Below are 12,490 nucleotides of genomic sequence, written 5' to 3' on the forward strand. Positions count from 1 at the left end.
ATATATATATATATATATATATATATATATATATATATATATATATATATATGTGACCTGGCCTGAACATATATATATATATATATATATATATATATATATATATATATATATATATATATATATATATATATATATATATATATATATATATATATATATATATATATATATACATATATATATATATATATATATATATATATATACATATATATATATATATACATATATACATATATATATATATATACATATATATATATATATATATATATATATATATATATATATATATATGTATATATATATATATATATATACATACATATATATATACATACATGTACATACATATATATATACATACATGTACATACATATATATATATATATATATATATATATATATATATATATATATATATATATATATATATATATATATACATTTTGTCTTTAGTAGCCTGATTTCCAACTTTTTCTTTCCAGCGACACAGGCACTTCATCAATAACGACATCACTATACATCAATGTAAAATTTTGCATCGTGCTTAGTGGAGCGCAGACCTTAGCCAAGGGCGTACTCTCCCCGAATTTGGCCCGCCACCAAACCGCGCTCCTTAAAAGATAGCGAACAATTGTCTTGTTAGCCTTCATGCATTATTCACTGAGAAATTAGGGATTAGGCATTTGGGAAAACGCAAGCTAGGCAAAAATGAGAAGAAAAAAATCCTTGCTTCGCACAAATATTTAATGAATTCCTGGAACACACCCTACAACTTGACAAAGAAGTTAGGTTCGGGGTAGTCTGCTTACCATTGTTTTACTAACGTCTTTGTGAATAAGTACTTCCTTTCACATTTTGTTTAGTTGGAGCTAGTTAGTGTTTTACCATAATCTGCACTGTTTTATTTTCATGTCTTGTTCTGCTAGATGTATCCTGTTTGATTTTAATTTCATGTTTTGTACAGTTAACAGTAAGTTAGTGTTCAAACATATCCTGTGTCGTCTTCTTTTGTATTTTCTCAAGTAGAGCTAGTCAGTGTTCCAATTTATCAGATGTCTTCACTTTTCATGTTTTGTTCAGTTAGTAGGGTTCCAATATATCCTGCGTCATATTTTATCAGAATTTGTTCAACTAAAGTAAACGTAAAATTTAAACTATAAGTGGCACCTTTTTATAAGCAGCACCTAGTACATTTTTAAAGGAAAAAAAACCACTTTTTACATACATACACTGCACCTGACTATAACCTGCATGTGCCCACATTGAAAAACAAGAAATTTACATAAAAAACACGATACACAGAAATACTTTCAATATTAAACGGTACCTCAACCCCTTGACGTTCCGACGGCCTGGCGGTGGGCAGAGGACTTTTGATAAACAAGTATATGTCTGTACAATGTCACCAGTCACTGAAATACGTCATGCTACAGATCATTGGAAAGCTTAAACACTTCGATTCGAGATGCGATGACCATTTCAAAATGTACTTATCAGAGAAACATCACGATCAGTCTGAATCAAAATATATGAAACATCTAAAGCCAAGGTTGCTCACCATTACGTTCCCTTGTTGTCGTCAACATGTTTGAACGTCCGCAAAAATGGCTGCGTGACATTAAGGACAGTATTATGTTGTTGTTCAATCCACATGTTAGTATTTGTCGTCTCATATTTCTTTTAGTTATAAATAGTGATCCCAACATTACTTACGCCATGTTTTTATGTCAGTGTAACAACATACCTTGTAATGTCTTCCTTTTATGTTTTTGTTTAGTCACAGTTAGTGTGTGAGGAATATTGTGTTGTCTTTAATGTTCTTTTTCTGTGAGCTTCTTGTTGTTAGAACATTATGTAGTTCTATCCAAGCGTAAGTGTTTTTCATCTGTCCTTTCCCTTTGTGTTTTGTTCAATTAGAACCAGTTGGTATTTTATCATACAATATCTCGTTTCTTCCCAGTTTTGTTACTTTAGATCCAGATAGTTCTTCAATTTTATGTTAAGGGACGCGTAGTCGAGTCTGTGCTAGAGTAGCTTTGTCTTTGAATCCTGAAGATCCCAGTAAACTTCGTTCTGTTAATGTACCTATACATTTTCTGTGGGTTTTTTGTACCTCGTTGGCATACTTACATCAACTCTCCTGCAGGATTTCTTCCCCACACACTTATTAAGACGCTACACCATCACTGCACACGCACACACCACGCGCAGACACTTATCGAATTAAATAAAGTCAGCATTTTGCAGCCAGTCGGATGCAGGGAAATAAAACACCATGTCATTTAGTGCTGATGGGATGGAGCCTCTATAAATAGTCATTTCCTGCTCGCTTTTAATTAAGTGGCACTACTGTCAGCTGTCACGGAGCGCAATTATCAAGCAGACCCATTTAGGCCGGCGAACCCACTGCGTCGGGCTACGGGCTTTCTGCTCACTGCAAGCCCAAGCTTGCATCCCTTCTTAGATGAAACCTGAGTGTTACCTTCTTTAAATCCTTCTTGTCTTGTTCTTTCATGCAATCATTTTGTCTTTTTTGCCCCCTCATTCCTCCTTTCTCATCTCATCTGCTGCATGTCTTGGTCCCTTATGGCTTGTTGAATTTAGTTAAGTTGTTGGTGGACTGAAAAGTACACACTTTTAGATATAGATCACACCTGACGGGTATTTACCTTGCTTCATTCATTCTTTCATTCTTCTTTCAGGGAGTCTTTTGGCACTAAAACATGATAAGAAACGCGAAATAGAAAAGTAAAAAAAGCAAAACAAAAAAATATGATCAACAAAACATAGTAAATACTCCTCTGCCTTGAAATGGATCAGTCCATATGATTCCTAACACCGCTTTCGCTCCTCTTTTGCTCAGCTAGTGTAACTTGCTTGTTTTCTTAAACAGTGTCTCTGAATATTTTCCACCAAGCAATTTCACAACAATTATTGTAACAGCAAATCTTACTTTTTAAAATATTTTTCCTTATAAACACATACATTTATACAATTAAAAGTTAATATTATTATTTTACTATTAATAATATTATTATCATTATTAATATTATTATTATTATTATTACTATTATTATTTGTATGACCAAACTTTCTCCCTGTTAGGTCCCCCTGTTGGGTCCGCCACTCCAACCTCTTTGACCAAACGGGCTGGAATTTTTTTTAGCTAATCTAGCTGTAGCTCTTGAGCTGATAAACTTTTAGCTAGCTTACTTCGAACAGAATGACAAAACTTTAATAACCAAAGCGAAAAGATTTTTTGTTTAAATGTACTCAATAAAAAAAAATTCCACACTTTGCCATAACAGGGCCGAACGCTAAAAGTGACTCATACAAGTATAACACATTCAAAATAAAATGAAAAGTAAGGTGAGTAAAATTTGAAGCTTACCTCTTTTTCACAGTTGAACTCCCACCAAAATCAAATGATTGAACTTGCTTGTAAATGGCTTTTATGGAATGGTAGTCTTTTTTGGGGAAATTGAGCTAAATCCAACATAAATTACTACTGGGACATGTAGAAATTCATGGTATTTAATTGCATAGAAAAATTAGATTTGGTGTAGTTTGACAACATTTTTGAAAAAAAAAAATAATAAAATGTTAAATTGTATGGCGCACAACTTTTAAGAAAGTTGATTGCTCTCAACCCAATAAAATTGAGCATGTGTGTCACCAAAAAGAAATCTAAAATACAAAAATATATTTGAAATTCAAGTCAAGTCATTTTTATTTGTATAGCCTTTAAACACAAATAGTTTCAAAGGGCTGCACAGGTTATTGCACAGACTATTATTTCAGACTATTATCACACCATCCCCTGATCTGAAACCAACATGAGGGCAAGGAAAAACTCAAAAACCTCAACATGAGGAAAATGAAGAAACCTTTAGAAGGGACCGCACATGTGGTAATCCCCCTTTCACGATGACCAGGCTTCAAAGGATGTTGCAAGTACAAATAGTACAGAGATATATTCAACAAAAATATATGTTATTCATATGCTATAGAGTAGAAGTGTGTTTTAAGCTTATATTTAAATATTTCCACTGAGGTTGCATATTGGCTCTCACCGGTGCCCGGATGGAGAACGCTCTCGAACCTGCGGAACACTTCTTGGCTCTTGGGATCACCAGTAGGCCAGCACTTTCAGAACAAAAGCTTCGAACCGGAACATTGGGAGAGATCAAATCTGAAAGATATGAGGGAGCAAGTCCATTTATGATTTTGTATAATACCAAGAGAACCTTGAAATCACATCTTAGGCTAACAGGGAGCCAATGCAGGTTAGCCAAAATCGGGGTGATGTGATCGGACTTTTTTGTCCTAGTTAAAAGCCTCGCTGCAGCATTTTGTACCAGTGATCATTGAATCTTCTTATTAAATAAGACAATAAAGTAATGGGCTGAATGGGAGGAACTATCTGGGCTAATATGTTGCCTTGTAAGGGATGCTACAGTGTCGAAAAGGATTTTGAGGTTGTTCTTTAGTGACGCAATCACATTCAACAGGTAGGCTGATTTTGCAGAGGCAAGGGCTGCTTTATACTTTAACAAGCTGTCACACCAGGTTTGATGGAAAACCTCAAGCTTGGTAGCGCGCCATTTTCTTTCAGATTTCCTGCATTCTTGTTTAAGGGATCTAGTTTCATCAGCAAACCAAGGGCATCTTTTAGGTCGTGATTTAAGCCGTATGGGCGCTACTGAATCCAGGACACTAGTCAGGGTGTCATTAAACTTATTCATGAGTGAGTCGATAGAGTCTTTGTATGAAGGAAAGGACGAAACTGCTCCTGAAAGAAGATCGGAGAGCTCAGAAACTGTGCTTTTGCTTATATTGCGTCCGCTAAATCCTTTAGCTTTTTTTTATACTACATTTAGCTAGCACCTCAAATGTAACTAAATAGTGTTCAGAAATAACGGTAGTACACGGTAACACCGTCATGATTGAGGTTGAAACTCCTCGAGTCAGAACCAAGTGTAGCGTGTTTCCATCTTTATGAGTTGGCAAATCAACCAGTTGATTAAAACCAAATGTATCAATTAGAGACCGAAACACAACAGTAAGTGAACTGGGTGGGGAGTTCATAAGAATTTTAAAGTCCCCCATAATTATTATTTTGTCTGCATAGGTTACTAGGTCAGACAAAAGTTCAGAGAATTCATCTAAGAAGGCTGTGTATGGTCCTGGTGCGCGATAAATAGTTACTACATAAATTGACAATAGAGAGGACCGCATAACAAGAGGCTCGGACACCTTATAATTATTAGAGGTACAAGGAGTAAATTTGAGTGTTTTTTCAGAAATTAGTGCGACACCGCCACCCTTCGTCAAAGAGCGTGCTACATGGCTGCTCACGTATTCTTGAGGAGAAGACTCATTTAACGGTAAAAACTCATCCGGTATCAACCAAGTTTTACATAGGCCAATCAAGTTAAGTTTGTAATCACAAATAATATTATCAACAAGTAAAGCTTTAGGAGCAAGCGATCTAATATTTAATAGACCAAATTTTAGCTTTGCTGAATCGTTTAACTTAGCTGAAGTCTTTGTAAAGATCGTCACAAGATGTCGCCGTTCGGGCATGTTGAGTCCCAGGCGTCTGTTGACCGGTAAGATTGATGAAGAAATAATGGTTATACTACTAATAATAATAATGGAAATGCGTTTTATTTGTGGTTAAATTGCCAACACTTAAAGTGAATTAATAAAGTACTTTTTATGTACATTTTGCAGCTTTTAGAGAAAAATTAGGGTAAGACAATGATGCAGACATGAAATGCTATAAAGAGAGAATCACCATTAATGAGTAAAAACTGAGCATGAAGTAGTATTTGTTTTTCTGCTAACCACAAAGTGTACTGTGATGTTCACAAATGTAAGTTACACTCCTGGACAGTGTTGAATGGTCTCAAATCACTTTAAGTGATTTTTTTACCAGCCACAATCAGAATCCCCAAAGCTCTGAGCCAAAATCGCCCTGGTTCGTCCAAACCAGGGCGTCATTCCTTGTGTCAGCTGAGTTGTGCGCGCTCCCGTCTTGGAATGCGCTCGAGTTTGAGCGTGTGCATGCGCGCGCGTGTGACAATGTTGCTGCAGTGTTTACTTAAAAGGTCTGGCGCAGTTGTGATCGAAGCTGCTCCCTCCGTCTTCATCTGAAAGCTCTGAAGCTTGTTATTCCCCTGATACGGAAAGTTAGAGAGCAAGGGGAAGGATGGGCGAAGAGGGGAGGGAGGGAATAGAGGAAGTGGAATGGGGGAGGCCAGGAGAATGGAGACGGAAAATGGAGAAGGGCATTGCAAGGACAGTGCAGAAGAAGAGGGAGATGCACTCTTGGGGGGGTGCATAAAGGAAATGGCACGAGCAGTGTGCGTGCGCAACCGGCCTCGACAATTTTTTGCGCATCTTTGCAATTTGAGTCCATCCCAGGACTCCTTTTTACGCTTATTTCCTCTGACACACTAGGATAAATACAGCAGAGGATTGAGTGTGCTGTTTCACAAATGCCAACCCAGGATTATCTTACATAAAAAAAAAAAAAAAAAATATATATATATATATATATATATATATATATATATATATATATATATATATATATATATATATATATATATATATATATATATATATATATATATATATATATATATATATATATATATATATATATATATATATACTGTATATGTCAGAACCATTCTCACACAAGCCTTTTATTTTACGGGAAATGGGGAGTCATGCACGTTAGGAAGCCGGTCTGGCGTGGAAGGACAAGGAGCCGGAGACCGACGGGACCGATTCCAATTGCCGGAGTTGATATCGGACGGATGGGATTGATACCGGACAGGAAGTGACAGACAGGATAGATAACGGATCAGGACATCGAACACTAAAACTGGAGAGAATAATAAACAGGACAAAAACTAAACTGGAACCCGAAATTAAATAGGACAACAATAAACGGGAACAATACCGGACTGGAGATATCACAGGAAAAGAGGACCAAGTCAGAACCTACGTCTTGTGGGGCAGAAATTCGTTTGACGGGCTGACACTGATGCAAGAGAGCGCTAAGAACAGAAAGTCAATCTCTCAACGAACCGCAGCTGGCACCATATATATATATATATATATATATATATATATATATATATTTATATATATATATATATATATATATATATATATATATATATATATTTATTATATATATGTGTGTGTGTGTGTGTGTATGTGTGCGTGTGTTTGTGTGTTCGAAGGATAATATCTCCGTACAAGTGATGACGGCAGAGCTGATTTTTGCCTATTTCATAGCTGAGCATAATTTGGTGTTTAGCATAGGGGGTCATTTTTCTGAACTTGTGAAGACAATGTTCCCGGATAGTGAAAACGCTAAAAAGTACTCGAATAATAAAGTGAAGATAAAAATGCTCATCAAGAATTCTTAAGCTCCAGATGCGATTTACCCATTTGTAAAAAAATGTGTGGAGCAGCCATTTTCATTGTTGATCAATGAGTCCAACAACGTGAGATCTGAAAAAGATATTGTACATTTGGTCAGGTTAGCTGATGGTGCAATTGGCAGATCAGTACATGTAGAAGCTTTTTGGACATGCAAATTTGCAACAACGTTACAGGAGCTGCTGTCCTTGATGCACAGTTTTCCATCTTTCAGTAAGTTTATTTTAATATCAGATTTTTTTTGTGATTCTGCAATGAATGAAACCAAATATGTTATGTAGGTGTATCTTAGATTTAAAAAAAATGTATTCATTCAAACATGTCACATGCATAAACTTACAATTTTTTGACTATTGGATGAATGTAATTATTTTAGATGTGGGGACTTTATATTACTTGTAGAAGTAAATATTAAATGAAAGGTATATGTATATATATATATGTATATATATATATATATATATATATATATATATATATATATATATATATAAAATATTAAAATATTGTATAGGGAATGTGTCATGATTACCAATGTGATGCACCTGTGCCCGCTCCTTTGGCGCCAACTGCTTTGATTGGCTCCCTGTCACTATTTAAACCCACTCCCTTCTGTCACCTGTTGTCAGTCCATCTGCGAACCTCGGTGTACTCTAAGCAAGCTTTTTCGACCCTGACTCCCACCTGTTGTTGCTCCTGTCTGTATCCCGGCTTCGGCCCAATTTTTTTATCCTGACCACGTATAATCTCCTCCAATGTTCCCTCTAATTTTACATGGGTCTGAGCGTTCACACAACGTTGGTGAGCAACGCTTGAAACAACAGTGAGCAACAGCAACCCAAAGTGTGGCAACTAAATCATTATCAAATATGTCCAAAACCTGACATCACGTTACATTTTGCCGAGTCTCCGGCAATGCAAAATTATTTTTCACTTTTAAATGAATTCACTAATGTACGATTGCAAAGGTTGCAGGGCCTACAAACGTCTTTTGTTTTTACAGTTTTTTCTGGTATCTTTTGTCGCATAATAATAACATTTTTGGGGGCTTATTTAGTCGGTTGCACGATACACAACTGTATTTAATCACATTTTTAGTGGAAGTATAATGTTGGCAATTATTTGAATGCAACTCAAACTTGTTCTTCTTTTTCCCTGTTTTTTTCTATTTTATTTTGTAATTCTTTTAAAAAAATGCTTATTGTGTTTATTTTTTCCGAGCTGTTACTTTTTTTTGTTCTCTATTTACTTTTTTTAACTTTGTTTCTTTCTTTTCTTTTTTTCTGGCTTATTTCTTAATTTTTTCTTCTTTTTTCTCTTCCTTTTGTTTCTTTTTTTCTCAGCTTTTCACTACTTTTTCATTTTGGTATTTTTTTCTTTTTTGTTCTATTCCCCCTTCCTTATAGTCATTTTGTGCATAATTTTACATAATATTCGGTCATATAGGGATGAAATAAGCAAAACCAACCTGAAGAGCCGTTTAGGACCCGAAAGAGCCAGTTCCTTTTAGTGAGCCGTGCCGAAGAAGCCGGTTCTCGAAAAACTCTACTGACTTTACTCAACTTTGTTCTACTTCGACTTTGACTTCCAAATACCGCATTTAAAACACAACGTCAGGGGAACCCTTGTATTTTTATTTCATTTTGTGAGCTGGCTAGATTCTCTTGTGCGTGGAAAAGTTCCGGGTAGTGCGCCATTGCGCACACACGCAGCTTAGAGGGAACATTGCGCTGGATAGATTTTCTTGTGCACTGAGAATGTGCGGGCAGGGCAAGTCAATGGCTCAATGGCGTCAAGTCAATAAGTCCTACTTCCGCGTTCAGAGTGACCTGCTTCCCGCGTCCAGCGACCACCGGATCGTGGTTGCAACCCTTTCCTTTCTTCCAAAAAAACTGAGAGAAACGTAACGCAAGTGGGTGTCATGATTACTGATGCGGGGCACCTGAGACTGCTTTGTTGGCGCCAAAAGCCGGGGACGCTGATTGCTTCCTCTTTTTTAACCCCCGCATTCCTGACAACACTCGCCGGATCATTCTGCGAACCTGTGCTCTAGGCAAGCTTTTGTACTCTCCGACATTATCCTGCCCTGTTTTCCTGCCCGATACCTGTTGCCAACCCTTTTCAGGACCCGTTTCTGCTTTTGCTCCTCTGTTCCGGTCATCGAACTGTTTTGCCGTATTCCTTGCCTGATACCTGTTGCCGAACTCTTTTCTGGACCCGTTTGTGTTTTGCTCCCCCGTCCTGGCCTAGACCTGTTTTCTCACTGTCAACGACTACCCTCGCTCGACACGGAAGTGCCATTTCTGCGTTCCTGCCATCAGCTACCCGTGACCGACGATGATCGGATCGTGGATGCAAGAACTGCACTCTTTCTTAATACAAACTGAGTAAAACGAACGCAATTGGGTCCCGTCTCTGTTCCTGGTCTGTGATTGTGGGTCCTGTCTCCGTTCTGGTCTTGACAGTATTTTGCAAACTGGAGTGCTTTCATTGTGGCAATACAATGATACAATTATTCTAAATTTGATACTGGAAAATTCTGTTGTTTATATTTCTAATCAACGGACTAACAACATATATAACTTACAAAAAACACACACCCTTATTGTCTGCAAACAAGTATTCGATATAATAATTATATGTATATGATTTTATTTGCTTGCCTGTTTGTTTGTCTTTTGTTTTTCTCCACAACTACGGAACTTAAAACAAGTTACTTGTCGGGTAAATGAATTATTTTTTTAAGTCAAATAATGAAAGTAAGTAACCAGTATTGTACTTTTTTAGGTAACTTTGGCAATACGTAGTATTCATCGAGCAACATTTGTCCAAACAGATCATGTGTTTATTATTTTATTATTTAAGTATTTAAAAAATATAATCAAATTGAGTAAATATCTTACATGACCGGACAATGATTGGCCACTGATGTAAAATTTACATGTATTCCTATTTTTCCTTTACAAACTAGATTTCTCTAAATAATGAAACAGCCAAACTCCACGCACAACAGAAAGTGAACGTGATCCTTGTTTTTTTTTTTCAGTCAAATTGCAGTGCACTTGTTTCAATGTAGCATCTTTGCAAGAAAGCCACTTAGTGCACAGCTCACTAACTGTAAACACAAACTCGTACACACTCATTGGAAACCACCTCCGGCATAACATTTAAAAGATTTACGTGTTCTCCATTTCAAGAGATTTTTTTTTTAAATTCAAATGTCAACTTGTTTTTTGCATAATTGCAAACACTCCGGCACGTAAAAATATTTGTTTGCTCTTTGTTGGGTGCAAAATTTGGTGCATTCTTGTCTGCTGATTTTATTATTTTACACGGAACAAAATAAAGCGCTGAGTAAATCGGACAAGTGGGTGCTAGTTTTGCATCTAAAAACTATTTCTGTTGGTAAGTTCAGTTTACAGTGTTTGGAATTTTAGAAGCTCAAGCTTATAAATGTCACAAAATATAATTCAATGTTATGCAAAATAAATGTAACTACTATTTAATATCAAAAACTCATAAACACATTGTATTTGCATTGAAATAAAATGTTGCCAAACATATAACTTATTACAAACCAAATATATCTAAATACTAACATCTTGGACATTTTGGAATACAGTAATCCCTCGGTTATTGCAGTTAATGGGGACCGAGACCACACGCGAAAATTGAAATTCCGCGCAGTAGCGGCGCCCCTTCAAAAATGCTTAAAAAAACGTATACAGTATACCCCCCGCCATTAAACCGAAGTGATCGCTGGCATGATGGCAAGGAGTTATTGGATGACTCATCCAGAACTCACCATGAATAAGCATTGTGTCAGGACCTCCCCCTCCCCTTCACAATAAGAGTGTCCACACCGGGTCCTCAGTTGACATGAGCTTGCGCTCAATGGCGTCAAGTCAATAAATGCTTTTATTGAGAAGGTAAGGTATATTTTTTAGACCCGAGAAGCTCTCAACCCGCAAAAGTGGAACCGCGAACTAGCGAGGTTCCACTGTAATTGATTTCTCAATTCCACTTACTGAAATTGAGATGGAAACATTGCCTTGCCGTGGCACCGAGCCTTCACCTTTTGGATATCATAGTTGGCAAGCATTGTGGGAATTGTAGTTTTGATCAAAACACCATTGAGTAATTTATTTTTAGACTCTCAGACATTTTAAACTTTCTCATTACATATTGTGGCGCGCCACATTTGTTTTACGCATGGTTTTTCGATCATTATTGCAATTAAAAAACTCCAAAATATGCAAAAGTGGACCAGACTTTAAATTGGGTGGGACCAGGTCTGTATTGTGGTGCAAACTATGTATCTGAGTGATTAAACACAAGTATATTAATAGAAATGACATAAACAGGCCTCAAAGCATTTGATTGTAAGTTATTAACTTTGGGACCGCATTCTGATTTGCATTGAGGGAAAGGCCCAACTCCACCTAGCCATTCTCTCTCCCTCCTCTCACGGCTGAAATACAATGTTGAAACATCACATCTGAGTTTGCGCGGGATAAAACTTATCATTGACATAGCATATTGTTTTGCAATGTCAATTGTAAAATTTGCCTAAAATCCCAAGATTCACTTAAAATTCTTGTGCAGCCAATCCTTTAAATTACGTAAAAATATTTTTCATCTGTTTCCTTCTTTAAAATGATCTAAAAACGTTTCTGGCGCTCTGAAAAGGCAAGACAAGTTTAAAAAAGGATAAACTCATTTGTTCATTTTAATTGGTCAATCATTTTTTTGTTCAAATAATTAATTGACGACCCATATTCGCTATATAAATGCATCGAGACATGACTTGTTTTTACTTTTAAATTATATATTTTTATTTTTATTTTTTTATTAATTAAGAAAAGTACAATCGACCCAAGGGATAGGACAAACCCTGGAGATCATGAGGTGAATATTGTAACTAGTTAATGCATTAAGGTAAATACATAAAAATGATATATGCATAGCAAACACTAGAAAAACATAATAATAATAACAAATTATAGTTGCCACCTG

This window comes from Urocampus carinirostris, chromosome 8 (assembly GCF_059441175.1).
Source record: "Urocampus carinirostris isolate Australia breed hairy pipefish chromosome 8, RoL_Ucar_1.0, whole genome shotgun sequence".
Classification (NCBI taxonomy): Eukaryota; Metazoa; Chordata; class Actinopteri; order Syngnathiformes; family Syngnathidae; genus Urocampus; species Urocampus carinirostris.